Source organism: Scyliorhinus torazame, chromosome 14 (assembly GCF_047496885.1).
Source record: "Scyliorhinus torazame isolate Kashiwa2021f chromosome 14, sScyTor2.1, whole genome shotgun sequence".
In the NCBI taxonomy this organism is placed as follows: domain Eukaryota; kingdom Metazoa; phylum Chordata; class Chondrichthyes; order Carcharhiniformes; family Scyliorhinidae; genus Scyliorhinus; species Scyliorhinus torazame.
The window spans coordinates 210,182,528-210,201,718 of NC_092720.1; the positions used below are offsets into that span (position 1 = coordinate 210,182,528).

General features: G+C 48.9%; 1 protein-coding gene across 1 annotated transcript in view; it reads right to left on the reverse strand.

Moving 5' to 3' along the window:
* LOC140389152 (E3 ubiquitin-protein ligase TRIM69-like) overlaps nt 1-19,191 on the reverse strand; it is a 146,144-nt gene that overhangs the window by 54,636 nt on the left and 72,317 nt on the right. The gene's annotated exons all lie outside the window — the stretch shown is intronic.

Genomic DNA, 19,191 nt, shown 5'->3' on the forward strand with positions numbered 1-19,191 from the left:
TTTCTCAGGGATCCAAGACATTGCCCCCTGAACGGAAACAGGCCATTCGGCCCTTCCAATTCCCCGGACTGTCCGAGGGGTCAGGCAGATACTGGGACTGTTTAACTATTGCCCGAACTTTATAGACAACTGTGCGGGAATAGTCAGCCCCATTCCCAATCTCGGAAAACGGGGACCGAGCTTCAAGTGAGGAATGACAAAGGGCAGAATGGACAGAGGAGTGTGAGGGGACATTTACCCTATTAAACAGCGAATGGCAACAGCTTCAGCGTTAGTGCTGCCAGATTTGAGTGGCCCATTCCATTGATACTGTCCCAACAGGAATGACTACACTGCTGTAGTGAGGCAGCTCACGGACACTGGGAGCGAGCTGCAGCTTATTACTCTAACCCGCGATCAGCAGTCGCTGTGGGGCTGAGCAGATCCATTCCAGCAATGGACTGTGCAGCCTGCCCAGTGAAAGGGAGGGAACCGCTCACGGTGCTGGGGGAAATAGTCTGACACACGGAACATGGCATCGTGCAAATGGTCAATCTGGGGAGGCTGAAGCCCGGGTCTGATGTCAGAAGAGCTCAATGGGCGAATCTGCTACTGCCCCCCAATGGCCGGATGACCACAGTCAGTGATGATGGGAATAACCCCCAGGATATCTGAATGTTGAAGGCGAGGATCATGTTTGCGATACAGAGACAGGGGATGAGGAAGTGGACAGAGTGAGGCAGGAACCCCTGGAAGGGGCGGAGATAATGTTATTTGTGGATGGATCCCGGAAAATAACAGCCGGGGACCCGGGAACAGGATGGGCAGTGGCGCAAGGCGGGTTCCTGAAGGCAAGCGGCCGGGTAGCGGCCAGTAAATCAGCCCAAGGAGCAGAGTTAGCGGCCCTGATAGAAGCATTGAGACTATCCAGGGGCAGGCGAGTCAATATCTCCACCGAGAGCCGCTGTGCCTTTGGTGCAGGACATGACTGTGCGGGAGCCCGGAGTGGGCGAGGGGACGTCAGCTCTGGTGGGCAGCCGCTCCCACAGGAAACACTGATCCAGAACTTACCCAAACATTCAAGAGACAGAGGAGGCGGCAGTTATTAAAATCAAAGGCCACAGGAGAATGCAAAGCCCTGAACAGACAGGAGATGATCAGACAGACAGAGCAGCCACAGAGACAGCGGCACAGGAAGAAGCGGAGGGAGAGGACAGTGTAGCTGTCTCCAGCCTGACAGAAGTGAATATACTGAATGGATACAATAGTTCAAAGGCAGAGTGGGGGCAATGGGGAGCAATCCCAGATAGTGATGGGGTCTGGAGGGAAGAAGGAAAGGTCGTTGCCCCGAAAAGTATCAGAAACTGTTACTAGCAGTTTCCTACATTAGACTCCTATTTATTGACTACAGCTCCGTCTTCAACACCACAATCCCAGCCAAGCTCATACCAAAGCTCCATAACCTAGGACTTGGCTCCCCACTCTGCAACTGGATCCTCGATTTTCTGACCAAGAGACCACAATCAGTAAGAATGAACAACAGCACCTCCTCCACAATAGTCCTCAAGGCTGTGTACTTAGCCCCCTACTCTACTCCCTGTACAAACACAACTGCGTGGCAAAACTTGGTTCCAACTCCATCTACAAGTTTGCTGACGGAACGACCATAGTGGGCCGGATCTCGAATAACGACGAGTCAGAATACAGGAGGGAGATAGAGAACCTAGTGGAGTGGTGTAGCGACAACAATCTCTCCCTCAATGCCAGCAAAACTAAAGAGCTGGTCATTGACTTCAGGAAGCAAAGTACTGTACACACCCCTGTCAGCATCAACGGGGCCGAGGTGGAGATGGTTAGCAGTTTCAAATTCCTAGGGGTACACATCTCCAAAAATCTATCCTGGTCCACCCACGTCAACGCGACCACCAAGAAAGCACAACAGCGCTTATACTTCCTCAGGAAACTAAGGAAATTCGGCATGTCCACATTGAGTCTTACCAACTTTTACAGATGCACCAGAGAAAGCATCCTATCAGGCTGCATCACAGCCTGGTATGGCAACTGCTCAGCCCAGGACCGCAAGAAACTTCAGAGAGTCGTGAACACCACCCAGTCCATCACACAAATCTGCCTCCCATCCATTGACTCCATCTACACCTCCCGCTGCCTGGGGAAAGCAGGCAGCATAATCAAAGATCCCTCCCACCTGGCTTACTCACTCTTCTAACTTCTTCCATCGGGCAGGAGATACAGAAGTCTGAAAACACGCACGAACAGACTCAAAAACAGCTTCTTCCCCACTGTCACCAGACTCCTAAATGACCCTCTTATGGACTGATTTCATTAACACTACACCCTGTATGCTTCATCCGATGCCAGTGCTGATGTAGTTACATTGTATATGTTGTGTTGCCCAATTATGTATTTTCTTTTATTCCCTTTTCTTCTCATGTACTTAATGATCTGTTGCGCTGCTCACAGAAAAATACTTATCACTGTACCTCGGTACACATGACAATAAACAAATCCAATCCAATTCCCACGGGACACAACACACCGGCCGGAATAACATGTTGGGCCTGATGGGCCGGTGCTGGTGGTTTGAGGGGTTAGGAAGGGACACAGCCCAGTTATTACCTGTGCCCAATATAACCCTGGAAAAGCAATGGGAATAAAACTTCACCACCAACCCCGTCCAGGGACCCTGGGAACAAACACAAACCGATCTCACCGGCCCATTCCCTTCATCGGAGGGATAGTTTAGTAATAATAGATCAGTTCGCCAGATGGATGGAAGCATTCCCCACCCGGGGCTGCTCTGCCTTGACTGCGGCTAAAATACTCGCGGGAGAAAGAATCCCAAAATGGGGAGTTCCAACTGAAATGGAGCCAGACCCGGGCACTCATTTACCCGGGAATATTGTCAGGGAAGTGAGCAAACAGACGGGGATTGAGCAGAAATTCCACAAATCCTATCACCCACAAAGCTGTGGAATGGTTGCGAGAATGAATCTTAAAACATTGATAGCAAAGGCAATTCGGGAAACCGGGGAAGGCTGGGCAACAATCTCTTCGGGAATTCTGATGTACCTACCAGCCACTCCAAACCCAAATCCCGGATTTCCACCCTTCGAGTTAATGACTGGTCGAGACATGCAATTACCTGAGGGGTTATTCCGGGAGGAACCGAGGCGGGACCCCTCAGGGAGAGGATCCGGGAATATGGGAGGGAATTCAGCAACAATTCCACATGATTGGGAAAGAAGTTAGAGATGCACAAGCAGTACAGGATATAGAGCGAGAGGAGAAATGGGAAACCAATAGTAGCTCAGCTCGGAGAGAGGAATATGGGAAAAGTGGGGCTGGAACGGAGCGGTTTGCAAATTTCTCCTCCAGCTCCTTCAGACTAGAAAACTCCCCTCAATAAATATATCCCCCACCCTCTCAATCCCCGCTCTCTGCCATCTCCGGAACCCTCCATCCAGCCTTCCCGGGGGCAAACCGGTAATTATTACAGATTGGAGACCACACCGATGCTCCCTCCACTCCCACATGCCTCCTCAATTTCCCCCAGACCCTCAGGGCCGCCACCACCACGGGGCTGGTGGAGTACCTTGTCGATGGGAACGGCAGAGGCGCCGTTACCAATGCCCCAAACTGGTGCCCTTGCACACGCTCCCATACCGACCCTCCCCCCACCACCCACTTCCTGATCATGGCTATGTTCACCGCCCAGTAATAATTACTGAAGTTTGGCAGTGCCAGCCCGCCCTCTCCCCTGGCTCCGCTCAAGCATTCCCTTTTTTACTCGCGGGGTCTTACCCGCCCAGACAAAGCCAGAGATCACCTTATTAACCCGTTTAAAGAAGGACCGCAGAATAAAGACTGAAACACAAACAGGAATCTCGGGAGGACCGTCATTTTCACTGTCTGCACCCTCCCAGCTAGTGATAACGGGAGCACGCCCCACCTTCGGAAATCGGCCTTCATTTGCTCTCCTAATCGGGCCAAATTTAACTTGTGAAGCCGTTCCCATTCGCGTGCCAGCTGGATGCCGAGGTACTGAAAGCTTCCTCCTACCACCCTAAACGGCAGCTCCCCCAATCGCCTCTTCTGCCTCATTGCCTGGACAGCAAAACATCTCACTTTTCCCCATATTTAGTTTATATCCCGAAAACCAGCCAAAATCCCCCAGAATCCTCATACTTTCATCCATCTCTTCCAGTGGGTCGGAAACATACAGGACAGGGTCGTCTGCGTAATGCGAGACTCTGTGTTCCACTCCCCCCAGACCAGCCCCTTGAGGCTCGCAGCGCAATTGCCAGCGGCTCTATGGCTAATGCGAACAGCAGTGGGGAGAGGGGGCATCCCTGTCTCATTCCCCGATGCAGCCTAAAATAGTCCGATGTTGACCTGTTCGTCTGTACGCTCGTGACCAGAGCCTGATACAACAACCTGACCCAGTCAATAAAGCCCCGCCCAAATACGAACCGTCCCAGTGGCTCTCTCAGGTAGTCCCATTCTACCCGGTCAAAAGCCTTCTCTGCATCCATTGCGACCACTACCTCCACATCCCTACCTTCTGGGGGCACCATGATCACATTGATCAACCTTCTTACATTGGCCACCAACTGCCTACCCTTAACGAATCCCGTCTGGTCCTCCTCAATAACGTTTGGAACACAGTCTTCAATCCTAGAGGACACGATTTTGTCCAGCAGTTTGGCGTCCACAGGCAATAGGGATTTCGGCCTGTAGGACCCATATAGCTCCGGGTCCTTGTCCCGCTTCAGGATTAATGAGATCGTGGCCTGTGACATTGTCGGGGGAAGCACCCCACGTTCCCTCACCTCGTTGAATGTCCTCATCAACAGTGGCCCCAATATCCCAGAGAACTTTTTATAGAACTCCACTGGGTACCCATCCAGCCCCGGGGCTTTACCCGACTGCATGGCCTTCAGTCCCTCAGCTATTTCCTCCAACCCGATCGGGGCCCCCAGCCCTTCAACCAACCTCCCGTCCACCTTCAGGAAGTTCAGCCCCCCTAAGAAGTGCCTCATCCCCTCAGGCCCCGCAGGGGGTTCGAACTCATACAACCGACTGTCAAACTCCTTGAACGCCTTATTCACCCCTGCTGAATCTCCTACCAGTTTCCCGTCCCCATCCTTTGCTTTCCTCATCTCCCTGGCTGCCTCCCTTTTTCTAAGCTGCTGTGCAAGCATCCTGCTGGCCTTCTCCCCGTGATCATAGATCACCCCCCCCCCTCAACTTCCTCAGCTGCTCCACTGCCCTCCCTGTAGTTAACAAGCCAAACTCCGCCTGTATCCTCCGTTGTTCCATTAAAAGCACTGCCACAGGGTCTCCGCATACCACATGTCGACCTGCAATATCTTCTTTATCCGTCTCTGCTCTGTCCACCTTCTCCCTGTGGGCCCCTTATTGAGATCAGCTCCCCTCTAAACACCGCCTTCAATGCCTCCCAGACCACCGCTGCCGAAACTTCACCCGTGTCATTGACTTCTATGTAGTTCTGAATACATTTCCACAGCCGCCCACACACCTCTTCATCAGCTAAAAGTCCCACGTCCAGCCTCCAGTGCGGGCGCTGGCTACTCTCCCTGCTAACCTGCAGGTCAACCCAGTGCGGGGCATGATCTGAGATTGTGATCGCCGAATAATCCAAGTCATTTATAAAACCCACAAAGAGCAGAGGTCCCAGAACAGATCCCTGTGGGACACCACTGGTCACCGACCTCCAGGCGGAATACTTTCCATCCAATACCAGTCGCTGTCTTCTTTCAGCCAGCCAATTCTGTATCCGGACTGCCAGATTTCCCTGTATCCCATGCCACCTAACTTTCTGAATGAGCCTACCATGGGGAACCTGATCAAATGCCTTACTGAAATCCATATACACCACATCCACTGCCCGACCTTCAGCAATGTGTCTCGTCACATACTCAAAGAATTCAATGAGGCCTGTGAGGCATGACCTGCCCCTCACAAAGCCATAGATTTCATAGAATTTACTGTGCAGAAGGAGGCCATTCATTCCATCGAGTCTGCACCGGCTCTTGGAAAGAACACCCTATCCAACCCCACACCTCCACCCTATCCCCATAACCCAGTAACCCCACCCAACACTAAAGGCAATTTTGGACACTAAGGGCAATTTAGCATGGCCTCCACCTAACCTGCACATCTTTGGACTGTGGGAGGAAACCGGAGCACCCAGAGGAAACCCACGCCCACACAGGGAGAACGTGCAGACTCTGCACAAACAGTGACCCAAGCCGGGAATCGAACCTGGGACCCTGAGCTGTGAAGCAATTGTGCTAACCACTATGCTACCATGCTTTACAAGCCAGCTATTAGCCCACCATGCTGACTATCTTTAATCAAACTATGTTTTTCTAAATAATCATAAATCTCAGAATCCTTTCCAGTATTTTGCTCACCACAGACATAAGACTGACTGGTCTATAATTCCCAGGGATTTCCCTATTCCCTTTCTTGAACAGGGGAACAACATTCGCCTCCCTCCAATCATCCGGTACTACTCCAGTGGAGAGTGAGGACGCAAAGATCATCGCCAATGGAGCAGCAATCTCCTCCCTCACTTCCTGTAGTAAGCTTGGGTATATCCCGTCAGGCCCAGGGGACTTATCTGATTTAATGCTTTTCAAAATTTCCAGCACATCCTCCTTCTTAATATCAACCTGTTTGAGACTATTAACGTGGTTCACGCTGTTCATATGAGCAACAAGATCCCTCTCTCCACTGAATACTGAAGCAAAATTTAAGGCCTCCCCTCCCTCCTCAGATTCTAGGCACAAGCATTTAATAAAGGCAGGACTTTAATCATGGATGATTTTGATCTTCATGTAGATTGGGAAAATTAAATTGACAGAGGAAGCCATGAGGAAGAATTCATTGAGTTTATTTGGGACAGCTTCCTAGAACAATATGTTGTGAATCAAACCAGGAATTAGGCTACTTTGGACATGGCAATGTGTAATGAGGCAGGTTTAATAGACCAGAGTAAATCTGAGTTTATAAACTCAGAGTAAAAGATCTGTCTGACTCACTGTCCCACCAAGTCCCAGAGGTGGAAAGGACAGTGTCTGACCCACTGTCCCGCCCAGTGCCAGAGGGGGAAAGGACAGTGTCTGACTCACTGTCCCACCAAGTCCCAGAGGTGGAAAGGACAGTGTCTGACCCACTGTCCCGCCCAGTGCCAGAGGGGGAAAGGACAGTGTCTGACCCACTGTCCCACCCAGTCCCAGAGGGGGAAAGGACAGTGTCTGACCCACTGTCCCACCCAGTCCCAGATGGGGGAAATGACAGTGTCTGACCCACTGTCCCACCCAGTCCCAGAGAGGGAAAGGACAGCGTCTGACCCACTGTCCCACCCAGTCCCAGAGGGGGAAAGGACAGTGTCTGACCCACTGTCCCACCCAGTCCCAGATGGGGGAAAGGATAGTGTCTGACCCACTGTCCCACCCAGTCCCAGAGGGGAAAGGGCAGTGTCTGACACACTATCACACTGATATTAATTGAGACAGGGCTGTCGGCATCAATCCTCCGAAGAATTTTTAGGTTCCATGAGTGAATGAATAATAAGACATTCATGTGGAGAATGTTTACTTAACTATTGGTTGTTGTAACGAACATGATGTGTGTAATTCTGGTAACTAATTTCTCATTCATTTCCAGGATGTGGGCGTGATCAGCAAGACCAGCATTTATTACCCATCCCTAATTGCCCCTTGACAAGGTGGTGCTGAGCTGTATTCTTGAAGCTGCTGCAGTCCCTGAGGTGTAGGTACATTCACCATGCTGTTAGGGAGGGAGCTCCAAGATTTGGACACTGAAGGAACGGCCGGTATATTTCCCAGTCAGGATGGGGAGTGACTTGGAGGGAGCTGATGTAATATGATTTCTAAATCCTTTCCAATGGAATCTACATGAAGCACCTTAATGGAGGCTGTTGGATGAAGGAGATCAGCATCTACAGAACACTCTTCATACAATTCATGCAGGATTAGTAATTCACCATCCTGTCTGTTTCTTGGAGCTATTCCCATCATAGCTGATTGTTTTCCTGGACTGTGTGATGGGGGCTTCCTGTTTCAGAGCTCTTGTCTTTTTGTCCTTTATATTAGAACAGAAGATGCAATTTCTGAGGACCCAAAACCAGCACCTTGTTCTGCATTATCGAAAAGAGTCACATGTTGTTCTTTGTTGGGCATCTTGAAAAACATTCAGGTAGATAAGTCCCCAGGGCCGGATGGGATCTACCACAGAATACTGAGGTAGGTAAAGGAGGAAATTGGTGGGGCCTTGATAGAAATCGTTGAATCCTCATTGGCTACAGGTGATGTCGCAGAGAACTGGAGAATAGCTAATGTTGTTCCTTTGTTTAAGAAGAGTAGCAGAGATAATCCAGGAAATTACAGGCCGGTGAGCCTTACGTCAGTAGTTGGGAAATGATTGGAGAGGATTTTTCGGGATAGGATTTACTCCCATTTGGAAACAAATGGACTTGTTAGCGAGAGGCAGCACGGTTTTGTGAAGGGGAGGTCGTGTCTCACTAACTCGATTGAGTTTTTTGAGGAAGTGACAAAGATTATTGATGAATGTAGGGCAGCGAAGTCCCATGGACTTCAGTAAAGCCTTTGACAAGGTCCTTCATGGCAGATTGGTAGAGAAGGTGAAGTCTCACGGGATCAAATGTGAGCTGGGAAGATGAACACAGAACTGGCTGGGTCACAGAAGACAGAGGGTAGCAGTGAAAGGGAGCATTTCTGAATGGAGGGCTGTGGCTGGTGGTGTTCCACTGTGATCAGTGCTGGGACCGTTGCTGGTCTTAGTATGGTAAGAAGTCTTACAACACCAGGTTAAAGTTCAACTGGTTTGTTTCGAATCACTAGCTTTCGGAGCGCTGCTCCTTCCTCAGGTGAATGCAGAGGTATGTTCCAGAAACATATATATAGACAAATTCTTAGTATGGATAGTGATGAGGACCATCAGAGGATACAGCAGGATATAGATCAGTTGGAGATTTTGGCGAAGAAATGGCAGATGGAGTTTAATCCGAACAAATGTGAGGTAATGCATTTTGGAAATCGAAGACAGGTGCGAAATATACAGTAAATGGCAGAACCCTTAAGAGTATTGACAGGCAGAGGGATCTGGGTATACAGGTACACAGATCACCGAAAGGGGCAACACAGGTTGAGAAAGTAGGCAAGAAGGCATACGGAATGCTTGCCTTCATTGGTCGGGGTATTGAGTATAAAATCTGGCAAGTCATGCTGCAGCTAAATAGAATACAGTGTTCAATTCTGGTCACCACACTACCAGAAGGATGTGGAGGCTTTGGAGAGGGTGCAGAAGAGGTTTACTTGGATGTTGCCTGGTATGGAGTGTATTAGCTATGAGGGGAGGTTGGATAAACTCAGTTTGCTCTCACTAGAATGACGGAAGTTGAGGGGCGACCTGATAGAAGTCAACAAAAGTATGAGGAGCATGAACAGAGTGGATAATCAGACGCTTTTCCCAGGGTAGAAAAGTCAATTACTCGGGGACATAGGTTTCAGGTGCGAGGAGGAAAGTTTAGAGGAGATGTGCGCGGGACGTTTTTTACACAGAGGGTGGTGAGTGCCTGGAACTCGCTGCCGGCGAGGTGGTGGAAGCAGGGACGATAGTGACATTTAAGAGGCATCCTGTCGAATGCGTGAATAGGATGGGAATAGAGGGATACGGCCCAGAAGTGCAGAAGGTTTTAGTTTACAGGGGCATCATGATCGGCACAGGCTTGGAGGGCTGCAGAGCCTGTTCTTGTGCTGTACTGTTCTTTGGAGTTTGTTCTTTTGGCATTTGCCTTTGTGACACTCTAAGGAATGTGTTAGGAGGAGGAGAAAACCTTTGTGGTTGAATAATTGGGACATTGCTGGATAGTTGGAATGAAAGTAGAATTAGATTACCACCCCCTGGCAATATGTGGTATTGCAGCAATAATATTCGATTTTTAAAAACCAATCTCCACCTAATGGCTGCCGGTGATATTGCAAAGAAACGTTTCCTTCTTCAATTAACCAGTGGTAATGCTGTATAAATATAGTTCACTTGCTTCTTGTCAGCAAAACAGTACACATAAAAAACAAACTCTGTCTACAGATGTATTTAAAGCCTGGTTATTTCGAACAATCTTTTAAAATTATTTAGTAAGAACAGGGGGAGGCCATTCAGAGCTCGTTTGTTTCACCGTTCAACTGGATCAATCATCTTATTTATTATCAGGACCATTGTCACTACTTTTCTGATGATATACCGCCTGGTTTACTCTGTATCGGCGTTTATTGAGGGACAAGAACAACTTTTGACATAATACTTTTTGTGGAGTTACACCGCCATCTGCTGGCTGAAAGCGACATTTTACAAATTATTTTTGTCCCGTAGTACCGCTTCCGAGCGCGTGGTGGGGCTATTGCACAGCTTTTTTCCAAATGTTTTAATTTTGTTGATAAGACAATTCTGTTGACTGGTTTTTTCTAACGAGTTCAAGGCCAATGACGTTTTTTAAAAAATATAAATTTAGAGTACCTAATTCATTTTTGTTTCCAATTAAGGGGCAATTTAGCGTGGCCAATCCAGCTAGCCTACACATCTTTGGGTTGTGGAGGCGAAACCCACGCAAATACGGGGAGAATGTACAAACTCCACACGGACAGTGATCCAGAGCCAGGATCGAACCTGGGACCTAGGCGCCGTGAGGCATCAGGGCTAACCCACTGCGCCACCATGCTGCCCTATGACGTTTTCAGTCATGCAACGAACGGCACTATGAAACTTCGAAGACATTTGCTGTTGTAAAGTAAGTGGAAGTGTACAGGAAAAAAGAAAGAGAACACGAGAAACAAGCTGTCCCAATTCTCCACGGCACCTTTCTATTAATCGCATTTTCACAGTCCAGGGTCACAAACTATCCCCCGAGGTGAAAGTGATTTATTGTACTTTCTTCAAGTTCGTGTCCAGTCTTCACTGCTGGAGATTGTCTCTAAATGCAGATTGCCAAATCAGAACATCTCTGTTCAGTCTGTTAGCATGACCCTGAGCTCCCAGGCGTCTGTCCTTTTCATTCTCTGTCCCAATTTCACTGCAACTTTGCTGTTTTGCCCATCTGCACTGTTCCAATGAAGCTTAATCAAAGAAAGGACATTTTTGTTGAGGCTCTTCATCACTCAACATCGAGTTCAACAATTTTAGATCGTAAATGTTATCCCTATATTTTCAGAGAGAATCTTCGATTCTCATTTGTGTCCACTTTTGGATGTTACTTGGTTTCTTTACTTGTCCCATTATCATCACTTTTTGTCATTTAATCTCACCTTCCCTCCATTACAGGTCTCCCCTTATCCTGCCCTTGTACATGCTTAAAATCCGTCAGATCTCAACCCTTTTATCGAGTTCTGATAATAAGGTACAATCACTAAACGTTAACTCCACTTCTCTCTGTACAGATGCTGCCGGGTCTGCTAAGATTTTCCAGCGTTTTCTGTTTTTATTTCGGATTTCAGCAGCCGAGGTCCTTTGCATTTGTACGAAGTCTTACAACACCAGGTTAAAGTCCAACAGGTTTGTTTCGATGTCACTAGCTTTCGGAGCGCTGCTCCTGCCTCAGGTGTCTCCTTCACCTGAGGAAGGAGCAGCACTCCGAAAGCTAGTGACATCGAAACAAACCTGTTGGACTTTAACCTGGTCTTGTAAGACTTCGTACTGTGCTCACCCCAGTCCAACGCCGGCATCTCCACATCTTTGCATTTGTGCCAACGCCATCTGGTGGATGTGATCGGCACTGAATGATATTTGGCTGCAGTGCCGTTTCTCGCCAGCCGGTGGCGGTGCTGTACCCTTTGCACCGAATTCTCAGCGCCGCCTGTGGGATAATTTATTGGCGAGACCATGCAGACGCTGCGACAACGAATGAATGAACATCGCGCAACAATCACCTGGCAGGAATGTTCCCTTCCAGTTGGAGAACACTTCAGCAGTCAAGGGCATTCAGCCTCTGATCTCCGGGTAAGCGTCCTCCAAGGCGGCCTTCAGGACGCGCGACAACGCAGAATCGCCGAGCAGAGACTTATAGCCAAGTTCCGCACACATGAGTGCGGCCTCAACCGGGACGTGGGATTCATGTCGCATTCCATTCATCCCCCACCATCTGGCATGCAAAATCCTACCAACTGTCCTGGCTTGACACAATTCACAACTCTTTAACCTGGGGTTACCCCATCTCTGGATCTGTAAAGATTTAATCCCCTGCTAATGGTCGCATTCCAAGCATTGTTTGGCATCTTTGAATTTGTCTATATATGTGTTTCTGGAACATACCTCTTCATTCACCTGAGGAAGGAGCAGCGCTCTGAAAGCTAGTGACATTGAAACAAACCTGTTGGACTTCAACCTGGTGTTGTAAGACCTCGTACTGTGCTCACCCCAGTCCAACGCCGCGCATCTCCACATCATGGATAATTTATTGACAGCAGTACTGGTCATCGCCAGCAGGTGACAATATTGCACTGACTAGTTTTTAAAGTTCAACGAGAAACAGGTTTAAACACCGATTTCCCGCACTATCTACATGTTGTTTGATATATTTAACATGTAAAAAGTCTATAGATCTTTAATTTACTCAATGACTGAGTCTCCATACTCCCCTGGAATAGAGAATTTCAAAGATTTACCACTCTCTGTTCCCGGTTCCTCATGAACACTAAGGACCTCACCAACATCAACCTCACCAACATCTCACTCAATCCCTCCACTGCCTCTGTGTTGTCAAACTGCTTGTCTAAAGTACTTTGGATGTGTTAAAACTTCCTCCTTATAAACTCTGCTGTCCATCACAAAGCTCATTCCCTCACCACTGAACCCAATCCTTCTCCACATTCGCTGTTGTTTGAACCAGATTGTTTTCATGTTGTGGAGATGCCGGCATTGGACTGTGGTGAGCAAAGTGAGAAGTCTGACAACACCAGGTTAAAGCCCAACAGGTTTGTTTCGAATCACTAGTTTCGGAGGAAGGAGCAGTGCTCCGTAAGCTAGTGAATCAAAACAAACCTGTTGGACTTGAACCTGGTGTTGTCAGACTTCATACAGATTGTTTTCAGCCTGGGTGTCCTATTTAACCTGGATCAGAGCTTCAGACCACAAATCCTCATCATCACTAAAACCTGCTATATCCACCATCACAACATCACCTCACTCCAGCCCCGCCTCAGTTCATCAACTCAAACCTTCATCAATCTCTTTATCCCCTTTGGACTCGACCATACCCTCCGATGCCAAGGGCCTGATCTCTGCAATTTACCCCCCTCCCCCAAACCACTTCCCTGATGGTTCCTGATGGTTCCTGTCTTCCACGTGTGTGATAGGCTCCAGGAAAACCAAGAAACCAAAAAAGAGTGCAGCCTGGAACATTCAACATTGACATGGCTCAAAGATTCCACAAGACTGCAAAAATGGCAGGGCCCTTGGGCATCTGTGAAATGGTGCAAATGGTGGTTACAGGGTAGTGTTGCATGCATCACCTTCCACCACAGGTCACCAAGATTGAGGGGGAGGACACCTCCGTAGAGGGACTTCCAGTGGGGACCTCCGCTGCCAGACGCAACGAGGCACGCCAAGGCATTTCTAAATGGCGGGCAAGGGCAAGGAGGTGGATGGTGTGCAGCAGCAGCCCGTACAGGAAACCCCGCCGCGCGGTGTGAAAAGGCACGGAGGGTTAAGGACTGTTTAGCACAGGGCTAAATCACTGGCTTTGAACGCAGACCAAGGCAGGCCAGCAGCACGGTTCAATCCCCGTACCAGCCTCCCCGAACAGGCGCTGGAATGTGGTGACTACGGGCTTTTCATAGTAACTTTATTTGAAGCCTACTTGTGACAATAAGCGATTTTCATTTCAATTTTTTTCATTTTCATTTATCCCATAATCCTTGGGGAATATGAGCTTCCCCAATGAGGGGAGGGTGGGGCAATCATTAGCAGTAGAGCTATATAAATAGAGCTGGCCAGGGTGGTGCTGGCTGGAGACGGAATCAGTAGTGAACTGCTGGTACTCTGTATATATTGTTTTTTTAAAGTAAATGTTTTCCAAATAAGGGGCAATTTAGCGTGGCCAATCCACCTACCCTACACATCTTTGGGTTGTGTGGGTGAAATCCATGCAGATACGAGGAGAATGTGCAAGCTCCACACAGACAGTGACCCAGGGCCGGGATCGAACCCCGGTCCTCAGCACCGTGAGGCACCGTGTACATATTGGTGTAAATAAAGTTACTTTCTGTCTGACTCTACAAAAACATGGCCCTCACAAAAGTGGGTTACAGAACGGGACGGGCCAATGTACCTGGCTAGGGTGCCCTTTCAGAGGGTTGGTGCAGACTTGATGGGCTGAATGGCCTCATTCTGCACTGTCAGGATTCGGTGATTCTGTGACCTGCAGCAAATATTCTCCAAACCTCTTGTCTCAGGAAAACAGTCACATTATTTTCCAATCAATCAATGTCAGGGAAGCGCCTCACTCCGGACCCAATCTCGTGAATCTTATCTGCACTCTCGCTCTCAAATATCGTCACATATGTTTCATGAAGTGTGAGTCTCTTAATGCTCCACACAATGCTTCAGTTGAGGAAGAACCAATCTTCTATAGAAATGTATCATATTTCACTTGCTCTTCTATGACCCAATGATAAAGCCTCATGTTATGTATGTTTTATTAACGGCTCTATCAAACTCTCCTGTCACATTCCCTTATCTACATATGTGCTCAGGTTCCTCTGCTCCTGTAGCAACACTACAATTGGACCCCTTATTTTATACAAATCTGTTTCCTACCACTCAGCTAAATTTCCAGCCATGTTACTACTGTCCCTTTTATTCCATGAGCTATAACATTGGTCAATAGCTTTAAATTCCTGGGGGTCACCATCACCATCAGTCTGTCCTGGTCATATTTTCTCATATACCCATGCTTGTTTTCTTCATTAATCCATTAATCTTCCCAAGTGAATATTAACTTTGTCCTGAATTATTGTTTCTCAAAGTTTTCCCATGACAAAAGTAACAAATAATTCTCAGTACTCCACATGGCATTGATGTAGGTGACGGTGAATTGAAGTGAAAGTCCGTAAATGGGTTTGAGATACAGACCACACCCGATCTACTCAAAAGACAGAAAAGTCTGAGTAACTTGCTCCTGTTCGTAGCTTCCTGCGACTTGCTCAGTTTACGGATCTGCAGACATTCTGCTCCTTGCAATTCACTCATAGTCATAGAATTTACAGTGCAGAAGGAGGCCATTCGGCCCATCGAGTCTGCACCGGCTCTTGGAGAGAGCACCCTACCCAAGGTCAACACTTCCACCCTATCCCCACAACCCAGTAACCCCACCCAACACTAAGGGCAATTTTGGACAATAAGGGCAATTTATCATGGCCAATCAATGCCACGTTCGGCTCAAGTGAATGTTTCAGGTTTGAAAACAAAACGGAGCAAAACAATTCTCTTCATCCCTCATCTTGTCCCATTGAAGAAAATGATTAACAGATCGTTCATTTTGTTCACTATTTGTAGATTCTCGCTGAGTGTTAAATGGCTGCTGCATTTTCCTACCTCAAGGCATCCCCCGCAATGGCCAGTACGACATCCCATTTGTAGGAAATGTCTGGAATTAAACAGATGCTGGAAATACACAAGAGCATCTTTCGGAGAGAGAAACAGACAAGAGTTAATTTCACTATCTTTCCCCAGCCATTTCATTTTGTTCCCAGTGCTGTATAAGATTGGTGAGGTAACAGGTATTAAGCAAATGCAGAGACAGGGGAAGCAGTCAGGGGATGTGCTTTTCCACAGTGTACCCGAGGTGGCAGATTCTTACTGTACTTCAACTAAAATAGAAACAGCCAAATATTTTCTCTTGTTCACAGATGCTGGTTTTTCCAGTGTAGATATTCCTCGAGCCAAGTCTACAAAGTTAGACAGGCAAACATCAGTTGGAATATACTTTAAACATATATCAAAACCTCCTTGTTCAAAGACCACCAAGTGCTTGAATGGGTTTGTGTCTGACAGAGATGTTTGCATTTATTTAATTGTATGATTAAACCAACGTAGAACTCTGTGTGACAATTTTAATCACACATAGTCCAAAGATGTGCAGGTTAGGTGGATGGCCATGCTAAATTGCTCCTAAATGTCCAAAGGTTGGATGGGGTTCCAGGGATTGGGCGGGAGATTGTGCCTGGTGGGTGTTCTTTCGAAGGGTCAGTGCAGACTCGATGAGCTGAATGGCCTCCTTCTGCACTGCAGGGATTCTATGATATCTGGCCCTTTAGGTCAGGCTGAGCGACAATATCCCATTGCTGCAGAATCCCTCAGGGCTGTCGGGATATAATAGGGGATTTAGAGGAACAGGGAATAGTTTAGAAACAGCCTCCTGCACCAACCCACCTATTTGGCAAGGGGGGAAATGCTGATGTGTCGGGCAGACTGACCATTGACGAAACCATTTTGAATGTAGTCACCCCCCCCCCCCCCCCGCATTCATCCAATTGGAACAAGCCCATCTTCCAGATTGAATTCCCTTCATCCACGACACAGGGGCGCGATTCTCCACTCCCACGGCGGTTGGGAGAATCGCCTGGGCCGCCAAAATTTCCGGGGATGCCCTCCCGCGATTCTCCCAAGCGGCGGGAATGGCCCGGTCGAGTTTCGCGGGCCGCAGGCCGGAGAATCGCCGGAGACACCCAAAATGGCGATTCTCCGGCACCCCCACTATTCTGAGGTCCGGATGGGCCGAGCGGTCAGGCCAAAACGGCAGGTTCCCCCCCGGCGCCATCCACACCTGGTCGCTGCAGTCGTGGGCGGTGCGTGAACGCTGGGGGGGGGCCGGCCTGTGGGGGGGCGAGGGGGGATCCTGCACCGGGCTTTACCTGGAATGTGGGGTGGCCCGTGATCGGTGCCCACCGATCGTCGGGCCGTCCTCTCTGAAGAACAAAAGAACAAAGAAATGTGCAGCACAGGAACAGGCCCTTCGGCCCTCCAAGCCCGTGCCGACCATGCTGCCCGACTAAACTACAACCTTCTACACTTCCTGGGTCCGTATCCCTCTATTCCCATCCTATTCATGTATTTGCAAGATGCCCCTTAAATGTCACTATCGTCCCTGCTTCCACCACCTCCTCCGTTAGCGAGTTCCAGGCACCCACTACCCTCTGCGTAAAAAACGTGCCTCGTACATCTACTCTAAACCTTGCCCCTCTCACCTAGTAATTGACCCCTCTACCCCGGGGAAAAGCCTCTGACTATCCACTCTGTCTATGCCCCTCATAATTTTGTAGACCTCTATCAGATCGCCCCTCAACCTCCTTCGTTCCAGTGAGAACACACCGAGTTTATTCAACCGCTCCTCATAGCTCATGCCCTCCAGACCAGGCAACATTCTGGTAAATCTATTCTGCACCCTCTCTAAAGCCTCCACATCCTTCTGGTAGTGTGGCGACCAGAATTGAACACTATACTCCAAGTGTGGCCTAACTAAGTTTCTATACAGCTGCAACATGACTTGCCAATTCTTATACTCAATGCCCCGGCCAATGAAGGCAAGCATGCCGTATGCCTTCTTGACTAGCTTCTCCACCTGTGTTGCCCCTTTCAGTGACCTGTGGACCTGTACTCCTAGATCTCTTTGACTTTCAATACTCTTGAGGGTTCTACCATTCACTGTATATTCCCTACCTGCATTAGACCTTCCAAAATGCATTACCTCACATTTGTCCGGATTAAACTCCATCTGCCATCTCTCCGCCCAAGTCTCCAAACAATCTAAATCCTGCTGTATCCTCTGACAGTCCTCATCGCTATCCGCAATTCCACCAACCTTTGTGTCGTCTGCAAACTTACTAATCAGACCAGTTACATTTTCCTCCAAATCATTTATATATACTACAAACAGCAAAGGTCCCAGCACTGATCCCTGTGGAACACCACTGGTGTTTCTTCCTTCCTTCCGCGGCCCCGCAAGATCCGTCCCCCATCTTCTTGCGGTGCGGATTTAGAGAGGGCAACAACAACCACGCATGCGCGGATGACGCCGGTTATGGGGTGCCGGCCGCGTTATCTATGTGGCGCCGCTTTTACGCGGGCGACAAGGCCTGGCGCGTGTAGATGACGCGGCCCGGATCCTGGCCCGTTGTCAGGGCCTGAATCGGTCGGGACTGGGGCCGTTCCGCGCCGTTGTGAACCTCGACGGCGTTCACGACGGCGCGGCCACTTCGGCGTGGGAGTGGAGAATCCCGCCCAGGATTTTCACCGGGTTGGATATTTCCAATGGATTCTGGGCAATGCCTCTTGACGTGGATTCCCAATCTAAATTCACCTTTACAACAGGGGAAAGACAATTTACCTGGACCCGAGTCCCACAGGAGTTTCAGACCAGTCCGGGCAGATTCCACCCAAATATGGCCAATGCCATTGAGGAAATAGATTTTACAGGGACAGGGGGAGTTTTACTGCAAGACGTGGATGACCTCCTTTCGACCTCCGATGGCCATAGGAGCCACACCCTGGAGTTAATACAATTACTGCGAGTCAGCGAGGAAGCAGGACTAAAAATTAACCCTACAAAGGCTCAAGTGGGACAAGCAACAGTCACCTACCCGGGTGAGCTCATTTCTCAGGGATCCAAGACATTGCCCCCTGAACGGAGACAGGCCATTCGACCCTTCCAATTCCCCGGACTGTCCGAGGGCTCCGGCAGATACTGGGACTGTTTAACTATTGCCCGAACTTTATAGACAACTGTGCGGGAATAGTCAGGCCCATTCCCAATCTGGGAAAAGGGGGCCGAGCTTCAAGTGAGGAATGACAAAGGGCAGAATGGACAGAGGAGTGCGAGGGGACATTTACCCCATTAAACAGCGAATGGCAACAGCTCCAGCGTTAGTGCTGCCAGATTTGAGTGACCCATTCCATTGATACTGTCCCAACAACAGCAATGACTACAGTGCTGTAGTGAGGCAGCTCACGGACACTGGGAGCGAGCTGCAGCTTATTACTCTAACCCGCGATCAGCAGTCGCTGTGGGGCTGAGCAGATCCATTCCAGCAATGGACTGTGCAGCCTGCCCAGTGAAAGGGAGGGAACCGC